Genomic DNA, 27,236 nt, shown 5'->3' with positions numbered 1-27,236 from the left:
CTGGTTTATTCTCCTGCTGTTTCTGAGTAGCAGAGAGGAATCTGCTACCAGTCTGTTGTTTACACTCTGACTCCTGTTGATCCTCTTTTGTTTGCATTGTTTGCCAGGCTGAAGTAAGCACTTTTGATTTAATCCGGATTATACTTCTGTTTAACCCGGTTTATCCCTTTGAACCGTTTAAGCTCAAACTGAGCTGTTTTTTGTTACTTATCACACTGAAGTCAAGTGTTTGCCCTGTTCTTTGTTTCCTACGGGTGTTTTTAGTTCTGTAACCTCAATAAACTGAGTTTTGTTTTACTTGCTGGCGTTCTGTCTCTGACAATGTAAGCCGCCCCGAGTCCCCGCGGGGAGATGGTGGCGGGGTATAAATAAAGTTTTTTATTATTATTATTATTTATATATGTTCCCTATAGGATCCAAAGTTTTAAAAAACTTTAAAAAAAAACAACTAAAAAAAGGACTACAATCCATCTGATGAAGACTCTTTTGAGTTGAAACCGGTTGTGGTTTTGCAGTCTACTATCCATAATAAAGAAACAAGAACAATCATTATATACAAGAGGACTCAATTTGTGTATGTGGAACGATCAAACAACTACAGAACATTTACTGTTTATGAGAAGAGTAAATTAATCCTTCAAGAGAAAAATATTGTTTCTACTGTGAATATAACAGAATGCCTTTTGTATCTGTTTTCATATTGATGTATTGAACTAAATCTAGGTTTAATGATTTCTGTATTACTGTAATAGTGGATACTTGTCTTTGTAGTTCCAGGGAACCCATTTTCGTTTAAGGCACTGCCTGCCCCATTGGCTGGAAGGGGGGAGGGCTCAAGACAGAGGTCCTGGGGTCTTGGAAGAAGGCATCTCTGTAGGGTTCCTGGAGGGCAGCCCCCACCTCTTTCATTCTCATTGCACTTTGCAGGTGAACAAGTGCAACATCGGGAAGCCATCAACCAAGAGGAAGTGAGGGTTGGGCAATGGATGGAGTGGCAGAAAAAGAGGGTCTCTGGAAGCATGGGGGGGTGACGCCCCCTCCTCAGTTTCTTCTTTCTTATTCTTTCTCTTTCATGAAGGAGTTTGGTTCTTTAATTTCCTTACGCTGTTTTAAAAACAAAAATTATTAAACTTTGTGATTTCAAGTGGGTAGTGGATGCTCCTTATTTTGCAAAAGACATGCATTCTGCAGCCACGGTTCTGGCCCACCTTCTCTGTCCGAACGTGTTTCCCGCTGTGACCCATCTCGAAGCTTAAGATCATCAGGTGAGGCCCTGCTCGCGGTCCCCGTCAGCCTCACAGGTGCATCTGGCGGGGATGAGACAGGGCATTGTGCACACAGCTATACTAGGGAAAGGAAAACATACAAGGGGAAAAGAAGAAAAGAGAAAAAAAAAGAAGAAAAAAAAGAGAGAAAAAAGAAAAAAAAACCCAACAAGAATAACAAATACATTAAATCACAAAACAAGTTTAAAAAATCGGTGGTTTGACTTCCACATCTCTGGCGAAATGGATCTATCTTTCTCTAATGGTTGAGACAGGGCATTTTCAGTAGTGGCTCCCCGTCTATGGAACGCCCTTCCCCATTGAAGTCAGGCAGGCTCCCTTCCTCCTGTCTTTCCGAAGAGAACTAAAACGTAGTTATGGGACCAGGCATTTGAGCATAAGTAGCAGCAAAAATGAGATAGGAATATATGACCTACTGACAGACCACACCTGGACATGGAAATTGCCTTAAATGTATATTTTAATGTATAATTATGTATATTTTAATGTATACTCTTAATTTTATTGTAATTTTTAATCTCGATGGATTTTATATATATGTTTAATCTAGCTGTGCCCGGCCACGCGTTACTGTGGCGAAGTATGGTGGTACGGGAAATAAAGTATTGAGGAATTGGTGGTAGTTAAGGTAAAGGGTTAAGGTTTTCCCCTGACATTAAGTCCATTATAAATGGGTTATATAGCTGTGTGGAAGGGCCTTGAGTCTACACTCCCATATAATCCAGTTAAAATCAGATAATCTGTATTTTATAGGCAGTGTGGAAGAGGCCTAAGTGAGGCCTAACTCTGCCTGTCTCCTGGGCTGAGAGGGTTGCGAGGAGACCAAGTGGGAGGAGCTTAGCCTTCTAACTGGCAGCAATTGGATAAAAACAATCTTCTCCCTCTAATTAGGACTTTATTTTTCTTTTCTTTTGTTGTATGAATGTAGAGGCATGGATGAGGGGTTGTGCTGCCAAGTTTAGTGTTTCTGGGATGTGTAGTTTTGTTGTTTTGTCCTAGGCCGAAATTTCATTACCCTTTTATATATATAGATTGTAAGCCGCCCTGCGTCCCTTGACGGGTGAGAAGGGCGGGGTAGTAATAAAAATTGCGGAGGCAAGAGACATAGGTTGGATGCTCACTTTCAAGTCTTTGGCCAGCAGTTCTGCTGCTTTACAAGCACGTTCCTCCGGGAGCGGAGCCGGGACGTGGCAAGGAGGGAGGCGCCCAGCAAGACCCCAACCGAGGGAAGGAGGGCCCTCACTCACCCTGGACCAGGACCAGCCAGGTGACGCTGCTTCTGAAATTTGCGGACCGAGTGCCCCCAAACACCCTCCCCGTGTGGGCCCTGGCCACCAAGTTTGGGCAACCTTCTATTGCCCAGCTGCGGAGGAACATACAACGGGAGCACTGCTGCTATTCCCAGCTGCTCCCTCCCTCCAACTCCCACATTTTACAATCAGGCGAGACAGCGCGACTCCAATGAAGTGAACGTTGTGATCCGGGGGGAAGAGCCTTCCTTCGTCCAAGACGCCGGACGATGGCCTTGCGTACAGCTGGGAGGAAAACTAGAGCCGCTAGTCCGTCAGCGAAACAGAAGCCCGTCCTTTCTGTCTCTCTCCATTCTGCCCTCTTAATACAGTAGAGTCTCACTTATCCAAGCCTCGCTTATCCAAGCCTCTGGTTAATCCAAGGCATTTTTGTAGTCAATGTTTTCAATATATCGTGATATTTTGGTGCTAAACTCGTAAATACAGTAATTACAACCTAACATTACTGCGTATTGAACTACTTTTTCTGTCAAATTTGTTGTATAACATGATGTTTTGGTGCTTAATTTGTAAAATCATAAAATAATTTGATGTTTGATAGCCTTATCCTTAATGCCTCCTTATTATCCAACATATTCGCTTATCCAACATTATGTTGGATAAGTGAGACTCTACTGTACTTTCAATCGCTACGATTCCCACAAACCACTCCGAAGCCCTCCAGTGACGGAACTTTATCAAACTTGGTACACAGAACTACCACGAACCCCTTTCCATCCTAGAGCAGATTGGGGGAGGATGAACCAAGTAGCTTCACTCACTTCTTGCTCTGGGAGTTGTAGTTCACCCTTTTACACTTTCAGGTCTTCCAAGCTGTCCCAAGACTGTTACGCCACACAACAGCCTCCCCTCTTCTGAATTCAACATTATTCCAAACAAGGTGACTTCTTACAGGATAATTTGGAAACAGCACTGTTCCTACACAAGGTAAGGTCATACTTTATTCAAAAGACAAAGGGGATAATTATTATCTTTTTAATGATTCCTTTTAAGCAATAAGAGGTTTGGCAGACTATCCCCTCCTGCTTTGAGTACTTTCCATTTCTTTTCATTAAAAAATAGCAAATTGAAGGTATGTCTGTGACCAGGAAAAAATAATATAAATGAATATACACAAACATATATGGAAATGTCCAAGAGATGGTATCTATATGTCAGATATTTGCTTTGAATGTCTGTGTATGTGTGTGCACACTGTGTGTATTTATGAAAAGTTCTACCCCCCCCCCCAGCCCCCATTGACCCTTCCTGCAGACTGTATTGGGCCGGTTACGCTGCACAACTGCTTAGCCTCCTCCTTCAACGTAGTTCCAAAAAGGGCAGTTTCATCCAGGATCATTTCGGAACAGCCCTGACCCTCACCAAAAAGCAACAGAAACAAAAATTATTAGGGACATTTTCTGTAATGTCCACTGTTCTAACTTATTCCCTGAACCCTAAATACAAAAAATCTTAATCCTATTATTTTTCTTTTATCAGGTGTGGTAACTTCAAAATGTCTCAAAAAAGGAAATCTACCAAAGGAAAAATCCCACCACAAGCAAAAAAGGGAAAATACTTGCAAGCAATGGAGTCAATTGATTGCTGACTTGATAATAAACAGGAAACAACTAATGCATTAAAGATTGCAGAAATTCCACAATAGCATCAGGACAGACTTGGAGCAACATAAGACTCCAGAACAGCAACAAGCCAGACTTCAACAAAAGCGAGCAAATGCCAGAGCATCCAGATCAGCAGAGATTTCAAAACAATGTCAGGCCAGACTATGTCAAGAGCAGCAGACACTCCAGAACAGGATAATGCCCAACTTCAAGAAACCAGGGAAAAAGTCATCACAACAAGGAAACACACAAATTTGTTGCTTGAAGGTTTTCACTATGATCCTCATAAGGACTAGGATCAATATCCAACTGTTATTATTGGACACATGGACCAAATATGTATGTATTGTCATGCCAAGAAATTTAAAATGGAGCCACCGAGTGTCATGGGACCGATTCCAAGAGCTGAGTCTGCAAGCTCTTGAATCGGAGCCATAACAATTCGCACTCCTCTATAGCTCCTACGGACACCTGGCAGCAAAGCATGGGAAATTTTGGAGTGAGAATCAAAACAATTTTAATGAGTAGTTTGTGTTGTGGTGGTGAAAATGATACATGGGGTGGGGCTTGGGTGATGATATTTACGTGTGGGGTGACGTTGTAGCGAAGGTAATAGATGATTGTATGTAAACATTATGTCATTCTCGACTTTTCCAAGTCGTGTGTTCTTCAATAAAGATTGGTTTTGATAGCAGTTACCTTTGGTCTGTGTTCATGCTGGTCGTTTGAAGTAAGCGTGACACCGAGGTTGTGCTGTAAGAGTGGAAAACTGCCACCTTTACAACAACCACCAGATGAACTTATATGTCTGGAAGTACTTCAGAATCAAAACAATTCTGGCAGAATATAAGAAGACTAGCTTTGCCCGGCCACGCGTTGCTGTGGCTGATGGGAATCCTTTGTTGGCCAGGTGGAATAGCAGTGAATAGCCTTGCAGCCGCAAAGCCTGGAGTAGCGGGAACTGTTTGTTGTATGAACATAGAGGCATGGGTGAGGGGTTGTACTGCCAAGTTTAGTGTTTCTGGGATGTGTAGTTTTGTTGTTTTGTCCTTGGCCAAAACGTCACTACCCTTTTATATATAGAGATGGTTCTGTATTTATTACATTTGTATTTTAATGCTTTTATATTTTAGGTCATGTATTTATTGTAAGATTAATTATCCTATCCTATTTTAATATTTACTGTTATGTGTTTATTATACTTCTAGTGATTCTTCGACAGCCATATGCATGGTGGCGTCCCGGGACCCCTCCTTGATCCCAACAGAGAGGGTCTGCAACTGGATCGCCGTCATTTGCTGCCGGATCGCGGAAGAAGCATTCCAAGGAGGGAGGCAGGAGAAGTTCCAGCAGGTCCAGAACCTCATTCGCAGTTAGTTTCCCCCTGTCTGGATGATTATTAGGGCTGTGTGGAAACATGAGGATTCCATGATATTGTTATTAGTATTATTATTATGAAGAGGCTGTATGGCCATTTGTGTTAATGTGGGATTTGTGTATTAGTAGTGTTTAAATGAAATTTGTGTCTGGCATGTATTGCATACAGGTTGCATCATCCAGAGTATGCTATAGTCTCTAAAGAGTTAATGACTGAGAAGCTGTGTTGACCTTGTGTGGCTGGAACCTTGGGAGTATCCAGACTCAAGTGTTTGTACATTACTGATTGCGTCAATTGAGATCTTGCTCTGTTCTGAGTTTGTGTCTGCCTAGAGTGAAAGCCAAGCCTGTGTTCGTCTCAAAGTCTATTTGTCTTGTAAAGTAAAGCTTTGTATATATTTTTTACCATCGTTTCTGATGTCTCTTCTTTTCTGCGCTCCATTGACAACATACAACTGCTGCTACGCTGCGATTTACTCTGACAATTTGTTGGGAATGTGTTCTCCATGGCAGGAAGGGGTTGGACTGGATGGGCTTTAGGGGTCTCTCCTAACTCTGTGACTGTAGGATTTTATTATTATTTTTATGGTGGAGATTGTGGAGATATGGATGGCCATCTGTCAGGAGTGTTTGGATTGTGTGGTCTTGCATGGTAGAAGGAGTTTATACTGGATGGCCTTTAGGGGTCTCTATGTGACTGTAGGATTCTATTATTTTATAGTGGAGATTGTGGAGATATTGGCTGGCCATCTGTCAGGAGTTTGTCGAAGAGATAAGCAAACACTATAAAGGTTCCAAACATAAAAAGAGATGTGACTTGTAAGGGCCACAGAAATAGGCCTCTCAGAGTATAGAGTAGGCTTGCTCAAATAATTCGTTTTCCCCGTTAACCGTTATTAATTCGTTATTTTCGTTTGTTTTGAAGCAATTTTGAAGCATTGGTTGTCCACACGTCTGGATATCGCGGTTTCAAATCGCGAGAGGCCGTTTTTCGTTATGTCGTCGTTTTTTTCGTTAGGAAAAAAAAGCTTTTGCAAATCACCCAAACTCCCACCATTCAGGCCCTTTCCTTTTGCCCCTCAGCAAAAGGGGCGTCACGGGCTCAGCCAATGGGAGGGGGCGAGGGGGAAGGAGGCCGAGGAGGAAGACGGAGGGGGGAAATGGCCGCCGCCGCCGCCGCCTCGCCTCAGCTCAGGCCTGGTGTCTCTCTGTGAGGCGGGAAGGCGGCGGATGGAGCCGGGAATGGAGAGACCGAGAGAGACAGAGAGGGGCCCGGCGGTGAGGTTTTGACGTCTGTGCGAAGCTAGGCAAGTGGGGTTTATATATCTGTGGAAGGTCCAAGGTGGGAGAAAGAACTCTTGTCTGTGGGAGGCAAGTGTGAATGTTGCAATTGGTCACCTTGATTAGCATTGAATAGCCTTGCAGCTTCAAAGCCTGGCTGCTTCCTACCTGGGGGAATCCTTTGCTGGGAGGTATTAGCTGGCCCTGATTGTTTCCTGTCTGGAATTCCCATTTTCTGGGTGTTGTTCTTTTACTGTCCTGATTTTAGCTTTTCTGTAGCTAAAAATGCATATAAAATTGATTCTATAGGGAGGATAAATGATTGGATTTCAACTCCTACAGCTTGGCTTTCTCTGCCAATAATGGTACCCATCTTGGATTTTGTAAGGGATTTTATTATTATTATTATTATTATTATTATTATTATTATTATTAGACCTTGCTCCCAGGAAGGTGCCTTCGCTGTGGCTCCCAACTTATCTATCTATCTACCTTTCCACATATTCTCCACATTGTGTGTATGTGTATGTATATTATATATATATGAGCCCCGATGGTGAAGTGTGTTAAAGCACTGAGCTGCTGAACTTGCAGACCGAAAGGTCCCAGGTTCAAATCCCGGGAGCAGAGTGAGTGCCTGCTGTTAGCTCCAGCTTCTGCCAACCTAGCAGCTTGAAAACATGCCAATGTGAGTAGATCAATAGGTACCGCTCTGGCGGGAAGGTAACTGCCGGCCACATGACCTTGGAGGTGTCTATGGACAACACTGGCTCTTGGGCTTAGAAATGGAGATGAGCACCAACCCCCAGAGTCAGACATGACTGAACTTAACGTCAAGGGATACCTTTACCTTTACCTATATACACACACACACACATTATGCAGGGACTATATATATATATACACAGTATATATCACACACACACCAATTTAACAAAGTTTCAGCTACAAAAACAAAGTTTCTGAAGTAGAACAATGACTTTCACAGTAAAGACAACCCAATTTAACAGGAAATAAGACTTTCAAACCAGGAACAGATTTCTGCAATTATTAAAAAATGGTTTATTATAAAAGCTATGAAAATTCGCCAAAAATCAGAGGATAAGGGAAACGTTCCAAATTTTGGTGAGCTATCAGTGTTAAATGTGTTCTACCACTGTACCAAGTTGGAAGAAGATCACTCAAAAAATGAGGGTGGGAGAGTCCTGTAAAGTCCTCTCCCTCTGTGCTGTTTTTGGGAATTGCGCATGCGCGTCCGCCATTAACGAATTAATTTAGAAAATAACGAATTTTCGTTAATTTCGAATTTTTTTGGGGGCCAAATTCGGAAATACCATCAGAAACGAAAAGCTGCCCCCCTCTAGTTTTGAAACGAGTTTAGAATCAAATTTTTCGTGGATCGATCAAGCCTAATATCTACATTAGTCAACCAGCCTGCCAATTCTAACACAGTATATATTATTATCTGTTACTCAAAACATATAGAACTGTTCTTTCCACATGTCATCCACCACTCTCAATCCAGGTTTCTATTCATTTTTATTTATTTTTTAGAAATTAAATATAAGAGTTTACCCTAACATTCAAACAAAACAAAAACATACAACGTATTACACACAACAAACCCTGCACGCACCCAAAACCCCTATCCCACATAAAATAAAACCCCTTCCCCACACCCGTGCACCCTTCACCATGACTTCCAACCCTGAAGCACTGTGAAGCCTTTAAGCCAATTTATATATCCTTGTTAATAGTAACCCTAAATTCCTAATGGAACTCCTCTATGTTACTGACTTCATTACTTTTGTTCTTCCTATTGTTGGAAAGTTTGGCCATTAGCATATATTCCCGCATTCTTTCTCTCCAATCCTTTTTAGTTAAACCTTTTTCCCCTTTCCAGTCTTTGGCTATGGTCAATCTTGCTGCCGCAAAGCTATATTGGTATATTTCTTGGTCCTTTTGGTTATTGTTTTCTCTATGTAGACCTAATAGACACAATCCTGGGCTTTTTTTAGTTTCGCAACTAAAAAATCAGAATTGGAAAGAATATGGGAAAAGGGAAATAAAGGGTTAATATCCAGATTATACAAATACATATTAAGTTATAATATGGAGGATAATACAGTCAAGACAGTAATGATATCCTGGGCCAAGGACCTAGGTAGGCCAATAGAATTGGATAACTGGGAGTACCTATGGAACAAAGAATTCAAATTCACAATATCTGGATCAATTAGGGAGAATCAATATAAAATGTTTTATAGATGCTATATCACCCCAGCAACATTGGCAAAAATAGATAAATCACAACAAGGTATTTGCTGGAGGTGTAGGAAACAGAAAGGGACATTCATCCACATGTGGTGGACGTGTATGACCATACAGGCATTTTGGGACAAGGTAATTAAAGAGACTAATAAAATGCTACTTAATAACAAAATATCTTTTGAAACCATCTTAGCCTAGTATTCTGGAGCCCCTGATGGTGCAGTGGATCAAACCCTTGTGCCAGCAGGACTGCTGATTTGAAAATTAGGTTTCTGACCTGAAGGTTGCTGGTTCGAATCCAACCCAGGGAGAGCGCAGATGAGCTCCCTCTGTCAGACGGCCAATTTCCTCACACCAGAAGTGACTTGCAATTTCTCAAGTTGCTCCTGACACGAAAAAAATATATCCTGGAACTGTCACTGTTCCATTTTTATCAGCCTTTGTTGAAATATATAAGACATTTTCATGCCCCTACTGATATTTTATCGTGATTACCTCCCTTTTCTTTTACATCTTTAAGTTATGGACTGGGCCGTGGTGCAGCTGGTTAGTAGCCACCTGCAATAAATCACTACTGACCGAGAGGCAGAGCCAGCCCTAGGTATTTTTCAAGTGTAGGCGAACAGAATTTCCCCCCCCCCCAAAAACCAATTACTGAAAAATAAAAGTGTTGGATAAGCGAAAATGTTGGATAATAAGGAGGGATTAAGGAAATGCCTATTAAACATCAAATTACATTAAGATTTTACAAATTAAGCACCAAAATATCATGTTTTACAAAAAATCAACAGAAAAAGCAGTCTCGACTGCGCCCCCGTATGTTTTGCGCCCGAAGCGACCGCTTAATTTGCCTCATTGTTGGACTGGCTCTGCCAAGAGGTCATGTGTTCGAAGCCAGCCCAGATTGGAGTAAGCTCCCGACCATTAATATCTAGCTTGATGTTGACCTATGCAGCCTGAAAGACAGTTGTATCTATTGAGTAGGAAATGTAGGTATCGCTTTATGCAGGGGAGGCTAATTTAATTTACGACACCATAAAACCTCCAGCAGCGTGTGGAAGAATGAGGAAGTACTCCATCAAGGACTTGGTGCCACAAGTGGATGGTGAAGCAGCAGCTCCCCCGTGGCTGGAATCGAGCATACCCTCATGAAGCCAGAAGCTGGAATGTTAAATTGCCTCTGTGTCTGTCTATATTTGCCATATGTCTAATGGCACTGAATGTTTGCTATGTATATGTGCATTGTGATAGTTCCTGAGCCCCCTTTGGTGTGAAAAAGGCAGAATATAGTAAAGGTAAAGGATTCCCCTGATGTTAAGTCTAGTCGTGTCCGACTCTGGGGGTTGGTGCTCATCTCCATTTCTAAGCCGAAGAGCCAGCGTTGTCCGTAGACACCTCCAAAGTCATGTGGTCAGCATGACTGCATGGAGTGCCGTTACCTTCCTGCCAGAGCGGTATCTATTGATCTACTCACATTTGCATGTTTTCGAACTGCTAGGTTGGCAGAAGCTGGAGCTAACAGAGGGCACTCACTCTGCTCTCCAGATTTGAACTTAGGACCTTTCGGTCTGCAAGTTCAGCAGCTCAGCACTTTAACACACTGAGCCACCGGAGGCTCCAGCAGAATATAAATACTGCAAATAAATAAATAAATAAAGACATAAATTTCTATCCTCTCCGCAGTTGATTGCATGTTTTCTATATAGATATATATATCCCAGGATCATGTTCTTCCTGCTATTGCTACAGGACTTCCTCTGAAGCATACCCAAGTGACCAAGCCCACTTCAACCACTGGCTGAGATGGGTGTATGATGTCATAAAAAACCAGTAACATGACTTCAGGGATTGGCTGATCTCTCATGATGTCAACAATCCCTCAGAATTAAGAGTTTCACCATTTAAACCAAAGCAGTTTGGTATAACGTACAGCAGCAGCCCAGTAAAAATAAAATCAAAAACAAGCATCATAATTGAATAATTAAGCCTTTGACTCTGAGACCTTGGTTCCAAGAAAAGAGACTGAGGACTTTTCCACACAGCTGAATAAAATCCCACATTATCTGCTTTAAACTGGAATATATGGCAGTGTGGACTCACATAACCCAGTTCAAAGCAGATATTGTGGGATTTTCTGCTTGATATTTCGGGTTATATGGCTGTGTGCAAGGGCTGTAAGAAGTGGTTTGAGCATTAAAATGTGACTCTGGAGACCATGGCTGACCTTGGGAGAGTCACACCTTCTCAGCCCCAGGAAACCCTGTGACAGGGTCGCCATAAGCCAGAAATGACTTGAGGGCACACTTCAGGAACAGGAACAGAGGCTAAGCATCAGTTGAAATCTCCTGATCTGTATCTTTGGGATTTTGTTGATAAACCACTAGGTGGCTCCAGAGGTCTAATAATTTTAAAGAAAATTTAAAGAGTATTTCTAGGGCAGCTTCACACATGTGACTTGTTTTCTGACCTGACTAAAGGAAAAAAAATGACCCAATAGAGTACAGTAACACAGGGTTTCTTAGACTTTGCTCACTCATGACTCCTTTTTGCCCAAGACATTTCTTTTACATAACACTGGATATAGAGTTGTATAAAATATGTATACAAATCAAACATTTATTTTATTTATCATATCACAAGCAAATTGGGGGTACAATTATGATGTATTTTAAAAAATACAAAGTTAAAAAGTTGACATTATGTTAAATTTCCTTTGACTAGAAGCTGGCCGCTTCAAGTGCCTCTGGTGTTGCTGTGAGAAGGCCCTCCATTGTGCATGTGTCAGGGCTCAGATCACGTTGTAGTAAGTGGTGTGTGTTTTGCTGTTCTCCACACTTGCATATCGTGGACTCCACTATGTAGCCCCATTTTTTAAGATTAGCTCTGCATCTTGTGGTGCCAGAGCGTAGTCTGTTTAGTACCTTTCAAGTTGCCCAGTCTTCTGTGTGCCCAGGAGGCAGTTTCTCATCCGGTATCAGCCATGGAGTGAGGTTCCAGGTTTTAACCTGCCACTTTTGGGCTCTTGCTTGCTGACATGTTCCTACGAGTATCTCTGTGGGTCTCTCAGTGAGCGCTGAGCATTAATCTCCCATCATTCCAAGAGGCACAAGCCCAAGAATTGTCTTGTTACAGATACTGTGCCATTGCTTTGCTTTAAAATGGAATTCCTGCAGTCAAGACGGGGCACAAATCACAAAATACAGGAACAATATAATGATGTACAGGTGGATGCCTCACAAAATTAAAATGAGCAAGTAATATTCCTCCCCCAATACCCTGTGTGGAAATATTCCACTGTCAATATATTTCTCCTGCTGCATGTTTGGGATATAATGTTCAGGCTCCCAAATGTGTATTGATGACACACAAGTCTTGTACAGGAGGAGCAGGGGAAGGCTTAGAGACATCTGTATTTTACCATTCATCGCTCAATGCAGTTGGGATTTATGAGAAAAAACAAAACTTACAGGGAAAATACAATAAAATCAAGGCTTTTCTGATACTTTGCTGAACTATTGGCCCAACTTAAGCCTGCAGGATTGGATTTATTAAGTGATGGACTGAACAGAATCAACACATACACTTTTGAATTACAAAATCTGGGCTCAGGAATTCGGTTTATATACAACAATTGAACAATTCAATCCTTCAAAAAAGGGATCTGCTTAGACATTATGCTCAAGCTTTGTTGTAATTTGTGATAAAGGCAGATGAATTATTTTGTTTCTACCCACGTTTGACAGTTGGTAACCTAAAATAACTGCCAATACAATATCAAATTGTCACCACAGAATTCGAATCTACCTCCGCTCAACCCTAGAACAGGTCAAACTCTTTTAATCAAATAAACAAGCAACACCCCATAGCTTACTGTATCTGCTAGAATGTATCCAGACTAAGAAAAGGGGGTGGGGTGCGGGTATTAAACTGACTTCCCACTGTAGTAATTTGGATCAAGCTCATGGCAGGAAAACTCCCACTGAAAGATGCATTCTTCAAATGCATAGTATCCAATCCAATGTGTGAGACTCACAAGAAAGGAAATATTGAAAGCCTTCACCCCACTTGCCCATAAGTGTCCAGACAAAATACCAAGTCTTGGAGCAGGAAATTGGATTAGCACGTATTTCCTTCCACTTACTTGTATGTTCTAGCTGAAATGAAGAGAAGGGTGTATGACCCACTCTAAAACACATGCCAACTAGACTTAATATATGCCTTGTCTGACACCACATTCATTGTAGAAAATAATGAACGGGCAACACAAAGGCAAAAGTTCTCATTATAATGTGAATCAATAGGGATATTAATATCTTGAAATATGTGAGGACAGAAACTGTTGGTGGGCTACATACCTATATAGATTTTGGAGTAGAAATCTCTCTCATCCAAACCTGTGGGTGGACTTGCCTATACCTGGAAAAAGGAATAAGGTAATGACTCAGTCATCTTTAATGAGAAAATAATTTGGTATGTGCAGTAATATACTCTATTAGAATGTTCTGCAGCTGGCGTGCTACACAATTTAATCCTGCAAGCAGAAATTTTCACAATGTACTTTTAGTAAACTTTATGAATGGTTAGAAAGATTGACAACAGACTTTACACAAAGGTGTAGTGACCAATAGTAATGTCCCCCACACAGCAAATCCAGTAGGAATAACTCCTAGATTAGGAAGAAGCTGCAAGGGGAAACTTGCTTTATGCCTTTTCGACACCACATTCATTAGTAACCAAGATGAATGGGTAGAACTGAAGGCAAGACAAACAAAAAGCAGGCAGTCCACAATTTATGAAGATGAGAGAACACCTCTCTGGTGATTTCTAGGTCTTCCAGCACAATTGGAGAAAGTTGACCAGAGTTGCACTGGAGGACCTAGATTCCAAGAGAATATTTTACATGAGGGAGGGAAGAAAGAAATGTAATCTCTGAGCACATGGCCATCTTTGCCATGGCCGCTTCCTCACTGGAGAACAAAGAGCCACTCTGAAGGTAACCCTGCTCTTCCTGCATCTCCCTATCAATCACTGCTTAGAGAATCCAGGGGTCCTCTTGAGCCGCATGGCTTGCATGACTGCAATGTGCACAGTCATGCACATGGCATGACTGGAGTGGGTTAAGGATGTTCCTATTCATTGGGTTTGTGTAAATACACTGGATCTTGGGGCAACATAGAATTTCACTGGGTCTTTGCACCCACAAAACCAGAAGACCTGAAAGTTGTTTCTATCTGAGGCTCCTTGCTATTCAAAGTCTCACTTATCCAACACTCGCTTATCCAACGCATTTTTGTAGTCAGTGTTTTCAATACATTGTGATATTTTGGTGCTAAATTCGTAAATATGGTAATTACTACATAGCATTACTCCGTATTGAAACTACCTTTTCTGTCAAATTTGTTGTATAACATGTTTTGGTGCTTAATTTGTAAAATCATAATGTAATTTGATGTTTAATAGGCTTTTCCTTAATCCCTCCTTATTATCCAACATATTTGCTTATCCAACATTCTGCCGACCCGTTTATGTTGGATAAGTGAGACTCTACTGTACTCCCCAAACCCTTTCTTTGTGCAGCAGTCGTAGAATGCAGATATTGTCCCTCCTTCCTGTGCAGTTCCCTCTAGTAAGAGGGCAACCTTTCCTTATGAACTTTCATGGACTTGCAAATTATAAATACAATTAATCGTACTATAGTGATCACTTGAAGGTTAAGACTACACCTACACTGCAGAATCAATGCAGTTTGGCACTAATTTAAGTGCCATTGATCAGTGCTATGGAATCCTGGGGTCTGTAGTTTGTTGAGGCACTAGCACTCTTTGGCCCAGGCTAAAGACCTTCTCTGCCAACCACAACTCCCATGATTCCATAGCAATTAAAGTGGTGTCAAACTGCATTAATTCTACTGTGTAATGCACCATAATTGAGTGCATTTACATTGGTGATTAAATGGCACAATAAGGTTATAATGAGAGCCAGTTTATTCAAAATGTTGAAATAGTCCTCCCTGCATGGCAATGTCAAAAAAGAGTTGTAAACTCTGTTTACAGTCTTTGTGGTCAACAAGTTGAACGTGAGCCAACAGTGTGATGCAGCAGCTAAAAACGGCAAAGGGATTTTGGACTGCATCAAAAAGATTATAGTGTTTAGATTGAGGGAAGTCATGGTGCCTTTGTATTCTGCTTTGGTTAGACCTGGGTTAGACAGGGACAAATGCAAGATACTTCACTTCGGCAGAAAAAATGGAAATCAAAGAGACAGAATGGGGGACGATGCCTGGCTTGACAGCAGTGTGTGCGAAAAAGACCTTGGAGTCCTCGTGGGGAACAAGTTAAACATGAGCCAACAATGTGATGCGGCTGCTAAAAAAGCCAATGGGATTCTGGCCTGCATCAATAGGGGAATAGCGTCTAGATCCAGGGAAGTTATGCTCCCCTCTATTCTGCCTTGGTCAGACCACACCTGGAATACTGTGTCCAATTTTGGGCACCACAGTTGAAGGGAGATGTTGACAAGCTGGAAAGCGTCCAGAGGAGGGCGAATAAAAAGATTAAGGGTCTGGAGAACAAGCCCTATGAGGAGCGGCTTAAAGAGCTGGGCATGTTTAGCCTGCAGAAGAGAAGGCTGAGAGGAGACATGATAGCCATGTACAAATATGTGAGGGGAAGTCATAGGGAGGAGGGAGGGAGCTTGTTTTCTGCTGCCCTGCAGACTAGGACACGGAACAATGGCTTCAAACTACAGGAAAGGAGATTCCACCTGAACATCAGGAAGAACTTCCTCACTGTGAGAAGGGCTGTTCGACAGTGGAACTCTCTCCCCGGGGCCGTGGTGGAGGCTCCTTCCTTGGAGGCTTTTAAGCAGAGGCTGGATGGCCATCTGTCGGGGGTGCTTTGAATGCGATTTCCTGCTTCTTAGCAGGGGGTTGGACTAGATGGCCCATGTGGTCTCTTCCAACTCTACTATTCTATGATTCTATGATTCTATGACCTCACCAGGAATAATGTGTCCAATTCTGGGCACTACAGTTCAAGAGATATTGAGAAGCTGGAAGGTGTCCAGAGGAGGATGACTAAAATTATCAAAGGTCTCGAGACCATGCCCTATGATAAGCATCTTAAAGAACTGGGTATGTTTAGCCTGCAGAGGTGGTTAAGAGGAGACATGATAGCCATGTATAAATATGTGAAAGGGTGTCATGAGGAAGATGGGCCAGGCTTGTTTTCTGCTGCCCTTGAAACTAGGATTCAGAGCAATGGGTTCAAATTACAAGAAAGGAGATTCCACCTGAACTTCATGACTGCATGAGCTGTTCAACAGTGGAACTCTCTTCCTCAAGAGTGTGGTGGAATATCCTTCCTTGGAAACTTTTAAACAGAGGTTGGGTGGCCATCTGTCAGGGATACTTTGATTGTCCTTTTCCTGCATGGCAGAGGGTTGGAATAGATGGACCATGTGGTCTCTTCCAACTCTATTATTCTATGAAACTGCAGTTATTTACTGTATTTTAACCCCGCTCTATCTCAACCCCAAAAGGGGCTCAGAGCGGCTTCCAAATTAGCAATAATTCAATGCCACATTAAAACATGGCAAAGAAAATACAACACACATTGAAAAACACAGAATCATAGAATCCAGGAACAAATAACTCAGGAACAAAAGTGTTACCCAATGTTATTAGTATATTATTATGATTACATATTTTCTTACTATTAGTAATTATTATTCTGCCTCTTTCCATTAGTATATTATTATAATACTGCCTCTATTAGTATATTACTACTATACTGCCACTTACCATTAGCATATTATTATTATACTGCCTCTTACTATTAGCAGTTCAAGTTTCTCTTGGGGCGAGATACTCTGGGCGCATCTATACTGTAGAATTAATGCAGTCTGACACCAATATGGCCAACATAATCCAGATTATCAAAACAGACGCTTCACACTATCTGCTTTGAACTGGATTGTAAATCTATACTGACATATAAACCCACTCAAAGCATAGAATCATAGAATCATAGAATAGTAGAGTTGGAAGAGACCACATGGGCCATCTAGTCCAACCCCCTGCTAAGAAGCAGGAAATCGCATTCAAAGCACCCCCGACAGATGGCCATCCAGCCTCTGCTTAAAAGCCTCCAAGGAAGGAGCCTCCACCACGGCCCCGGGGAGAGAGTTCCACTGTCGAACAGCTCTCACAGTGAGGAAGTTCTTATTTATTTATTTATTTACAGTATTTATATTCCGCCCTTCTCACCCCGAAGGGGACTCAGGGCGGATCACATTATACACACATAGGGCAAACATTCAATGCCCATAAACACATCAAACAGAGACTGAGAGACACACGCAGAGGCAATTTAACCTTCTCCTGAGGGGATGTTCGATTCTGGCCACAGGGGGGAGCAGCTGCTTCATCATCCACACTGATGGCACTTCCTCATTCCAGGTCGTAAATTAGTTAATCTTGCCTCCCCACTTTATAAGTGGTACCTTATCTCCTACTTGATAGATGTAACTATCTTTCGGGTTGCTAGGTCAGCAACGAGCAGGGGCTATTTTTTATTTTTAATTGACGGGTGCTCACCCCGCCGCGGGCTGGCCTCGAACTCATGACCTCATGGTCAGAGTGATTTAAGGCAGCTAACTGGTCTTCCTGAAGTTCAGGTGGAATCTTCTTTCCTGTAGTTTGAAGCCATTGTTCCGCGTCCTAGTCTGCAGGGCAGCAGAAAACAAGCTTGCTCCCTCTTCCCTATGACTTCCCTTCACGTATTTGTACATGGCTCTCATGTCTCCTCTCAGTCTTCTCTTCTGCAGGCTAAACATGCCCAGCTCTTTAAGCCGCTCCTCATAGGGCTTGTTCTCCAGACCCTTAATCATTTTAGTCGCCCTCCTCTGGACGCTAGCAAGTAATCTAGATTTTATATGTCAGTGTATAAAGGGCCTATAACTGACCTGACTCAATGCCATGAAATCATGGGAGCTGTAGTTTTGCAGTCTTCAGCCTTCTCTTCTTTGGTGCCTCACCAAACTACAACTCCCAGGATTCCACAGCATCGAGCCATGGCAGTTAAAGTGGTGTCAAATGGCATTTATTCTACAGTCCAGGCCGCCATTCTTCATAGGGCCGCCATAAGCAGTCACACAACACACAACTCTTTTACCTCTCATCCGAACTCCATTCCTGGCCGTTTCCCTCGATCTTCCCAACTCCGGCCTTTGAAGTAGGCCTCTGATAATGAGAACGGAAGGCACGTGGCTCCCATCACAGCCCCTAATACCACCGCCGCGCTGCCCGCCAGAAAGGAAAAGACCGTTCCTTCGGCCCGCCCGCTCTTTATATAGACTCCGCTTCGGGACAAACCATTGCGAGCGGAGAGGGGAGGGAACTTTCAGAATGCACCATTCTACCCCACGGAGAGGCGAAAAGAAATATTCCCAACCAGGGAAAATGAACCAAACGACCAAATACGAGCAAAACTTCCCTCGGTGGGCTTTTTGGTCAACCACAAAAGATTTTGGAATGTACCAAATATGGTTTCCGTCCCCCCCCCCTTCTTTTCCTCTTCCTGTTAAACAGTCAGTGAGCCATAGAGCTATAAAAGTAGAGTACCTAAATGGACTGAATGAGGGAAAGCTTATGCAATAAATACCTAAGGACAATTTGATATAGACAGCTCTATGTGCCTGACTCCATCCACACTACCATATAATGCAGATTCAGTATGAATATGAAATTATAGGTACAGTAGAGTCTCGCTTATCCAACATAAACGGGCCGGCAGAACGTTGGATAAGCGAATATGTTGGATAATAAGGAGAGATTAAGAAAAAGCCTATTAAACATCAAATTAGGTTATGATTTTACAAATTAAGCACCAAAACATCATGTTAGACAACAAATTTGTCAGAAAAAGTATTTCAGTACACAGTAATGCTATGTAGTAATTACTGTATTTACGAATTTAGCATCAAAATATCATGATGTATTGAAAACATTGACTACAAAAATGTGTTGGATAATCCAGAATGTTGGATAAGCGAGTGTTGGATAAGTGAGACTCTACTGTATAGGAAATTACAACTCCTATGATTCCATAGCATTGCACAAAATGCATATCTGCAACTAGGGGGTGCATCTACACCAGGTATGGGCAAGCTTGGGCCCTCCAGGTGTTTTGGACTTCAACTCCCACCATTCCTAACAGCCTCAGGCCCTTTCCGCTTAAGCGGCTGAGGGGGAAAAGGAAGGGGCCTGAGGCTGTTAGGAATGATGGGAGTTGAAGTCCAAAACACCTGGAGGGCCCAAGCTTGCCCATACCTGCCATAGAGGGAAAGTGGGAGGCGGAGGAATAGTTTCTACACACTTTAAACAGAGGTGCCTTGTCTACTTTTCAATGCAATTTCAATTTATTTTCCATTTCAATGTGGTGTTGGTCCAGAGGCCCTGCTCCCTGACAGCTCTGCACCAAGAAAAAGGACTTGGCTGTTTAGTTTTTGGGAACGAAAGCTACAATTTGTCTGTATGGTTTGTTTGTGCTGAATAAGTCTATTTATTTACCATATTTGCATCCCGCCCTTCTTGTTGCACTGAAGAATAATATGTGTAGTCGCAAACATCTGCAGAAGCTTTCCCCCTCCAATTAAGGAGTAAACTAACTCACACCTTTGTCTTTGCTGCAGAGTTTATACAAAGATATATATACAGAGTCAATTTACTGTGGATGAAGACTGCAATACTTCTCCAGACCTCTTGTCTTGATAGGTAGGTAAAGGTTTTCCCCTGACGTTAAGTCCAGTCATGTCTGACTCTGGGCGTTGGTGCTCATCTCCATTTCTAAGCCGAAGAGCCAGCGTTGTCCATAGACATCTCCAAGGTCATGTGGCCGGCATGACTGCATGGAGCGCCGTTACCTTCCCGCCGGAGCAGTACCTATTGATCTACTCACATTGGCATGTTTTCGAACTGCTAGGTTGGCAGGAGCTGGAGCTAACAGCGGCCGTTCCTGCCGCTCCCAGGATTTGAACCTGGGACATTTCGGTTTCCAGCTCAGTGCTTTAACGCACTTCACCACTGGGGCTCCTTTTTGTCTTGATATTTCCAGATAACTGGAGACTTCTTACTTGCAGAAGGCTGTTTTTGTAGTCCGGTTCTTCTTGGTACTCCAACCTGTTGGGGATTGTGGATGATAAATGGAAGCACTTACGTGTGCCCGTGAGCCCAGAGACACCCTGCAGAATGATGCACCACTCAGCTTTGCAGAACAAAGTAACACAGAAACTCATACTTAATCCAAGAGGTCAACAGAACAATTGTATTTACAATAGTTCTTCTGATTGCTTACAGAAATCAGTAGTTATAGGCAATCCTTTCTTTGTCCATGAATCTGCTTCAGTGAAGATCAGCAGCAAATGAGGCCTCAGAAATAGTCAGACCTCTCTGAGTACAGAGCCATCTTCTTTCCAGCCCATACTCAGAGGACTCTCTCTCATACACTGAGAAACCTGTTCAAACTGGTTCTCCAGCAGCAGGATAGCAACAGTTACAAACCAATTTCCCAGGTCCTTGCAAACTCAGCCAATAAGCTTCATGCATTTGATTTTTCAGTTAACACACCAATAGTATCTTTGCAAACACTGATACAAACTTCAGTCTCCTCAAGATACAAGCCTCCCAGAATTCCAACTTTCCAACTCCTCAGCAACCCCCAACCTTCCAACTCTTCTTACTACTCCAGCAGTTACTCCATCCAGGCTGTAAATACATAGCACTAGCCAGGTGGTCTGGCTCCCACTGCCTGCTGTCCTGATCTCTCCACTACTTGTTACTTAAGAAATGATACAAACTCTAACACCTCCCGCAGGGGACTCAGTGCAGCCTTATAAAAAGGCACAAGTTTGATGCCACAGACATACAACGAAATCACAAATACATTAAAGCAACAAGTTAAAAACATCTCAACATCAAAACAAAACACAAAAAAACCCCAACTAATTAAAACCACATAATCCAAAATTGTGATCTGTAGCTGTGCCAATTGTCATTGCATTATTCCGTTTTTTTGCACTGCAGGTTATTGTCCAAAAGCTTGGTCCCAAAGCCATGTTTTTACTTTTTTCTGAAGGGAAGGAGCTGATCTAATTTCACTGTGGAGGGAGTTCCATAGGTGGGGAGGGGGGCACCATTGAGAAGGCCCTGTCTCTCGTCCCCACCAAGTGCACCAGTGAAGGAGGTGGAATCAAGAGCAGGGCCTCCCAAGAAGATCTTAACCTCCGAGGTGGATCACAGGGGGATATGTGTTTGAATAGGTAAACTGGGCTGGAATTGTTTAGGGGAGTGGTTCTCAATCTGTGGGTCCCCAGATGTTTTGGCCTTCAACTCCCAGAAATCCCAATAGCTGGTAAACTGGCTGGGATTTCTGGGAGTTGTAGGCCAAAAACATCTGGGGACCCACAGGTTGAGAACCACTGGTTTAGGGCATTTTCTTAGCATGAGACTCGGGTGCCATCTTTGAAGAACAAAAGCTGGTGATTAGATAAGATAATGAGATCAGGGTGGAGAGAATGAGTAATGAGGTCTCCATCATGTTCTCCATCCATATTTTAAACTATGTCTTTCTAGGACAGTGGTTCTCAACCTGTGGGTCCCCAGATATTTTGGCCTTCAACTCCCAGAAATCCTAATAGCTAGTAAACTGGCTGGGATTTCTGGGAGTTGTAGGCCAAAACACCTGGGGACTCACAAGTTGAAAACCACTGTTCTAGGAGGAGGAATCCCAAATATATCTTCAAATGGAGGAAACATCAGCAGTGAAGACTTCTCCTTCCTCTGTATAAGTCCAAGTGGAAGATGGAATGGTCATAGATTCAAAGGATGACCCAAATAAGGAGCTCATGAAGTGGACTGTCCACCAAGAAAGCTAATAGGGTTCCCACTTGCCCTCAAAAATTCCCTGGATTCACTCTTTCTCCAACAGCCGTCATGGAACTTCCAATTCAAAGAACTTGGGATAGTTCTCCTGGCCCCTCCCTACTTCCAGGGTTACTATAGGAACAGAAATAAACAACTTTGCATCTTCGCCATCATCCTTCAACTGTCCACTCCTTACTGAACGCTCAAACAGTGAGGAGGTTAGGACTGGAGGTCTTCATCCACTGTTCAGAGACCTTGAATAGAGCTTTAGGATCAGCATGGTAGGTAGGAGAAAGGGTTCTTTAAATGTCCAGATGGGTCATTGAGTCATTTATTCTCAGAGTTGGTCCAGATAAAAAGCTAACAGTGAGTTCAGTTATGGAGAAAGGATGGAGACAGGTGAAAAAAACTCATTTTTTTTTTCAATTGAACTTTTTTTTTTGTTTCCCAAAGATTTTGGAATTTTAATTTGGTGTCGTTTTGTAGTGTTGTACATTTTGATTATACGTACAGCATTGGTCGGTTTGCTTTGTAGTACATTGCTTTCTTTTTGCGTTCCAGAATCGGGTGAGTTTTGCAAGGATCAACACCAAGGTTGTAGTAGATATATGTATTAAGAAAAAAACCTGATCCTGGTGGTCATTATAAGCAGGTGGTCATTAAGGCTACTAAGTTTGGGCCAGACCTGGTGGGGTACAACTGAGTGTGTCTTGGATACATGGGGCTCTCTCCATTGCTCACTCTCTGGGGATGATGGGAGTTGGAAAAGCCATGCTCTCTGTGTTTGTGTGATGCACACAAGGACTATGCAAGTTTTATTACTCTGAAGGATTTGTTTTTGACACAACACCACAAGCTGGTTTTTAACTCTGCTGAACAAGAGCAAATTTATGTTTTTTCTTTCATCTGTGTGAAGCTACTTTGTCTTTGATGGGCTATATTCCGCATAAACCACAACATGTTTGACCCAGGACAATATGCCGGAGGGTAGAATAAGATACATTAGAGATAAATTGATGATTTATATAGAATGGATAAAAAGTGGTGATGTCAATGCAAATATTGTACAGAAACTAAGAGAATTGTGCTTATGGTCAAAGATAAAGAGGAAATATGTAGTCAGGATGATGGATAGTGGGAATGGTGGGAGTTTATGTGGCCAATGAGGCAAAATACATTTCTGATTTGTGAAGTTTTTATACGGGGGTGGGGAGAGAAGGGAAGAAAAGAGAGAAAGGGTGGCAAGGCAGAAATATCTAGAAATGTTGTCTAAATGCTATCCAAAGGTTATCTTGGAAGGGGTGAATGGGGACAGCACTGAAGTGGTTTTGAAAAGTGTCAGGAGGATTGGGATGCCCATATTTATGGACTGTAATCGCTTAAGAGTAATCCTGGTGTCTCCAAAATATAGACAGAAATGTGTCTGTACTCGGAGATGTCTTCAGCTTGCAGAAGACATCTTCAGAAGTCTCTGGAGCCCAATTTCTGCTTTGTTTTGTTTTAACTTGAGCTGCCTAAAGAATATTAGACCTATAGTCCAGCCTGACCAACTCACCTTCACTTTAGAACTACAGTAGAGTCTCGCTTATCCAACGTAAACGGGCCGGCAGAACGTTGGATAAATGAATATGTTGGATAATGAGAGATAATACAACAAATTTGACAGAAAAAGCAGTAATGCTATATAGTAATTACTGTATTTACGAATTTATCACCAAAATATCACAATGTATTGAAAACATTGACTACAAAAATGTGTTGGATAATCCAGAACGTTGGATAAGTGAGTGATGGATAAGTGAGACTTTACTGTACTTTGGTTTCACATCATTTTCTGTCCTGGAATCTTGGAGTTGCTCTGGTGGCACCCAAAGACAAGGCCTTGTTTCTGTTGCTTCCCTTGACTGTCAGCTTCATAGAGCAAATCCCACATCTTTGTTTTCTTTTAGGAGTAGCCCAAATATCTCATGGCTTCTTTAGGATCCAGTTGGATGACCCAGGACAGGATCTCTTAGTGGTTTAGGCCAGGTGTCTCCATGTAGCTGATCAGGAGGGATTAGCACTACTAATATTTCTTTCTTTTTGTGTTTACAGATCAGATGCCAAATCGGCCGCCAATGGAAGGCTCCAAAGAACCAGCTCAACTCATCCCACCAAACCCCAAAGAATCCATCCCTTCCCACAATGTCCCTCCATGACCCTCCCACCATGCCCTTCTTCTTCCAGCACCTTCCCCCTCCCATTGCCTTCCACAACCCTCTACCTCCTCCCATGTGCCCCATTCACCGGAATCACTTTGACCACAAGTGTCACGACCCAGGCTGCAGAGCACCAATAACCATACACAGAGGCCAGAATCTATCTAATATCTTTATTAAGGAAATATATAAAGTCAATAAAAATAAGTGTAGAATGTAGTTCAGAAGAAGACCTTTCAGGAAAGGTCAATTATAGTCCAGAAAAACAATGTCCAATATAAAATATTAGGTCCAAAGTTGTAATCCAATAACCGAAACTCTCACTTTGCCAAGCAAAGTGAGGGGAGATAACAAGGTTCTTAGTCCAAGGAACTTGAGGCAAAGGCTAGGAAGTAAACTTGATTCTTGGAACACAAGGCTTGATACAAGGCAGCAAGGAACGAGGAACAGGGACAAAATCCGTGGTAAAATACTTGACAAGGTCCTGGAAGACAAGGCTGAGTCCTAGGAAGCAAGGCAAGGTCCGTGGAGGTAAACAAGGCTGGGAACGGGAACGAAGGCTTGGAAACAGGAACGAAGGCTTGGAAGCGGGAGTAGCGCTGTCCACACACAACCTACTCCAGTTGCTGACGAATTGACTCCGCAAAATTCCTTCAGGGCAAAGAACCTAAATAGGGTCTCGTTTTCCCACCAAAGAACACTTCTCTGGGGAACCAGAACCGAAAGTCAATCTCTGTGTGCAGATGCATGACTCCCTAAAATTTCTCATGAAAGCAGTCTTAATCAGCTGAATGCCTGGCTGCGATTCTCAGGCTTCTGCGATTAGCCTGCTGAACTCCTTTCTGTTGTTGATAATAGTTACGGCGAGAAAATGGGGGAGATTTTGACTCAGGGCTTGTTTGGCAGCTTTCTGGAAGACAAACCTCCTGCAGGTGCAAGGGCTCCAATTCTGGCTGGGAAAATTCCAATTCTGGCTGAAACGGTGGAAAACCCAAGTTTTCCTCTTCATCTGTCACCACAGCGCTAGGAACGGGACTACATGGCCCATGAGTCATCACAACAAGGGACAAAAAGGCATTTCAGGAGGTTTTGCTATTACACCCAAGCCACACCTCAGCCCATTCAGCCACTGTTTCCAGAAGATAATGGGCCTTATTTGGTGCCCCCAGCCCCCCTTGCCACACATTCCCTGTCCTTACGTGGGCTTCTCGTCCCAACCAACAGCATGGCTTCTGTAATGAAATGCCTAGTTATAATGTAGAGTTTAAAATATGTTTGTTGATGTTGGGACTTGACCTACCTTATAGGGCTGACATGTGAGCAGCCATTTTGTGGTTCTCAGGGAGCAGCAGCACCAGAAGAGGAGCTATTTTGCATAAGAGCGACCTGATTGGTCATATGCGAATGAGCGGGGGGGGGGGGGCAAGATTTGAAAGATGAGAGAGTCAAGGATGGCAGTTGAAGAAAAAAAGAAAAACCCAACTGAACATTCTATAGAAGTTGAAGTCAGTAAGTGAGGGAATTAGCTGAAGAGTCATGATAGTTTGTTAGTAAGAGTCAGGGAGGACATTAATGAAAGATGGTTAGAGAAGTAGTCAGAAGAATAAGTTAAAGATAATCGAAAATCTGTAATATCGCATTCCTTTTTATCAGGGGTCCCCAAACTAAGGCCCGGGGGGCGGATGCGGCCCATCGAAGCCATTTATCCGGCCCCCACGGCACAAGGGCAGAAGGGGGTTGGGCTAAATGACCCAAGGGGTCTCTTCTTCTCTTACAACCCTTATTATTATTATTATTATTATTATTATTATTATTATTATTATTATTATTATTATTATTTATTAACATTGAGGCTGGGTGGCCATCTGTCAGGGATGCTTTGCTTGTGCTTATGGTGCACAGAGGTAGAAGGGGGTTGGACTCAATGGCCCAAGAGGTCTCTTCCAACCCTCTTTATTATTATTATTATTATTATTATTATTAACATTGATTCTGGGTGGCCATCTGTCAGGGGTGCTTTTGCTTGTGCTTTCGGTGCACAAAGGCAGAAGGGGGATTGGACTCAATGGCCCAAAGGGTCTCTTCCAACCATCTTATTTATTATTGTTGTTGTTGTTGTTATTTATTGCTCGGTGGCCAACTATAGTCCGGCCCTCCAATGGTCCGAAGGATCGTGAACTGGCCCCCTGTTTAAAAAGTTTGGGGACCCCTGCTTTTTATGAAGAAAAGATTGGAGGAGAGTTGTAATTAAACCTTGTTTCTTAACTACTAAGCATTTATACCTTTGTAACATTACGCTTTTACCACAAGAACGTTATAAATAAACTAAGTTACCGTTACTCTTTAAATAAAGACTCTTTCTCAGTATCCTGAGTTAGATAATTAAAGAGTGTTCTTTTTGGGACATGAAAATCTAAGAAGAAATCGGGTGACAATAGTAATGAGAAGAGATGTAGCAAAAGCAGTCGAGATATAATGCAAATTCTGACTTGAGTAATATCAATAAGACTTCAGGGAAAACTGATTGTGTAAATATAATCCAAGTTTATGCTCCAACTACAGAGGCAGAAAAAGTAGAAAACTGAAAGATTTTATAATGAAACTCAGGAGGAAACATTACATACTAAAACAGTATATGTTGGTAATCATAAGCAAATGGAACACAAAGGTAGGACAAATTATAAAATGAAGCAGGAAAATGACCAACCAAACTTTGTGAATCTACCAGTTTGTTCCCTGCAAATACATTTTTCAGGAAATCAAAAAGATGACTAAACATGGATGTCACAAACAACTGGACACAAAAGACGGAGGATTTTCATTCTCTTTGCAAAAACAAGACCAGGAGCAAATTGTTGTGAAAGCTAGACAGTTGGTGGAACCTCATTTGAAATACGGTGCTGGAGGAGAGTACTGTGAATACCATGGCTGCCAAAAAGACAAGTGAATGGGCCCTAGTGCAAACCAAGCCTTAACTCTCTCTAGAA

General features: G+C 42.4%; 4 long non-coding RNA genes and 2 other non-coding genes across 6 annotated transcripts; 1 reads left to right on the top strand and 5 right to left on the bottom strand.

The window, feature by feature from the left end:
• Positions 1–546: 546 nt before the first annotated feature.
• Positions 547–7,569, bottom strand: LOC134296816 (uncharacterized). Its single transcript, XR_010003681.1, has 2 exons — positions 1,209–7,569; positions 547–1,104 (listed from the first exon to the last, which is right to left on the bottom strand). It is a non-coding gene; the product is annotated as an uncharacterized LOC134296816 (long non-coding RNA).
• Positions 7,570–11,731: 4,162 nt separating this feature from the next.
• Positions 11,732–18,460, bottom strand: LOC134296814 (uncharacterized). Its single transcript, XR_010003679.1, has 3 exons — positions 18,303–18,460; positions 13,485–13,545; positions 11,732–12,296 (listed from the first exon to the last, which is right to left on the bottom strand). It is a non-coding gene; the product is annotated as an uncharacterized LOC134296814 (long non-coding RNA).
• Positions 13,273–13,401, bottom strand: LOC134297260 (small nucleolar RNA SNORA13). Its single transcript, XR_010003989.1, has one exon. It is a non-coding gene; the product is annotated as a small nucleolar RNA SNORA13 (small nucleolar RNA).
• LOC134296815 (uncharacterized) lies at positions 13,546–18,295 on the bottom strand. The gene is made up of 2 exons (XR_010003680.1): positions 16,123–18,295; positions 13,546–15,326 (listed from the first exon to the last, which is right to left on the bottom strand). It is a non-coding gene; the product is annotated as an uncharacterized LOC134296815 (long non-coding RNA).
• Positions 13,758–13,890, bottom strand: LOC134297262 (small nucleolar RNA SNORA13). Its single transcript, XR_010003991.1, has one exon. It is a non-coding gene; the product is annotated as a small nucleolar RNA SNORA13 (small nucleolar RNA).
• A 995-nt stretch (positions 18,461–19,455) lies between the features above and the next one.
• LOC134296811 (uncharacterized) lies at positions 19,456–26,616 on the top strand. Its single transcript, XR_010003678.1, has 2 exons — positions 19,456–19,903; positions 24,146–26,616. It is a non-coding gene; the product is annotated as an uncharacterized LOC134296811 (long non-coding RNA).
• The last annotated feature ends 620 nt before the right edge of the window (positions 26,617–27,236 follow it).

The sequence above is a fragment of the Anolis carolinensis genome, chromosome 2 (assembly GCF_035594765.1).
Source record: "Anolis carolinensis isolate JA03-04 chromosome 2, rAnoCar3.1.pri, whole genome shotgun sequence".
Classification (NCBI taxonomy): Eukaryota; Metazoa; Chordata; class Lepidosauria; order Squamata; family Dactyloidae; genus Anolis; species Anolis carolinensis.
Note: the sequence above shows the minus strand (reverse complement) of the source record. Positions and strands in the feature narration are given on the sequence as shown.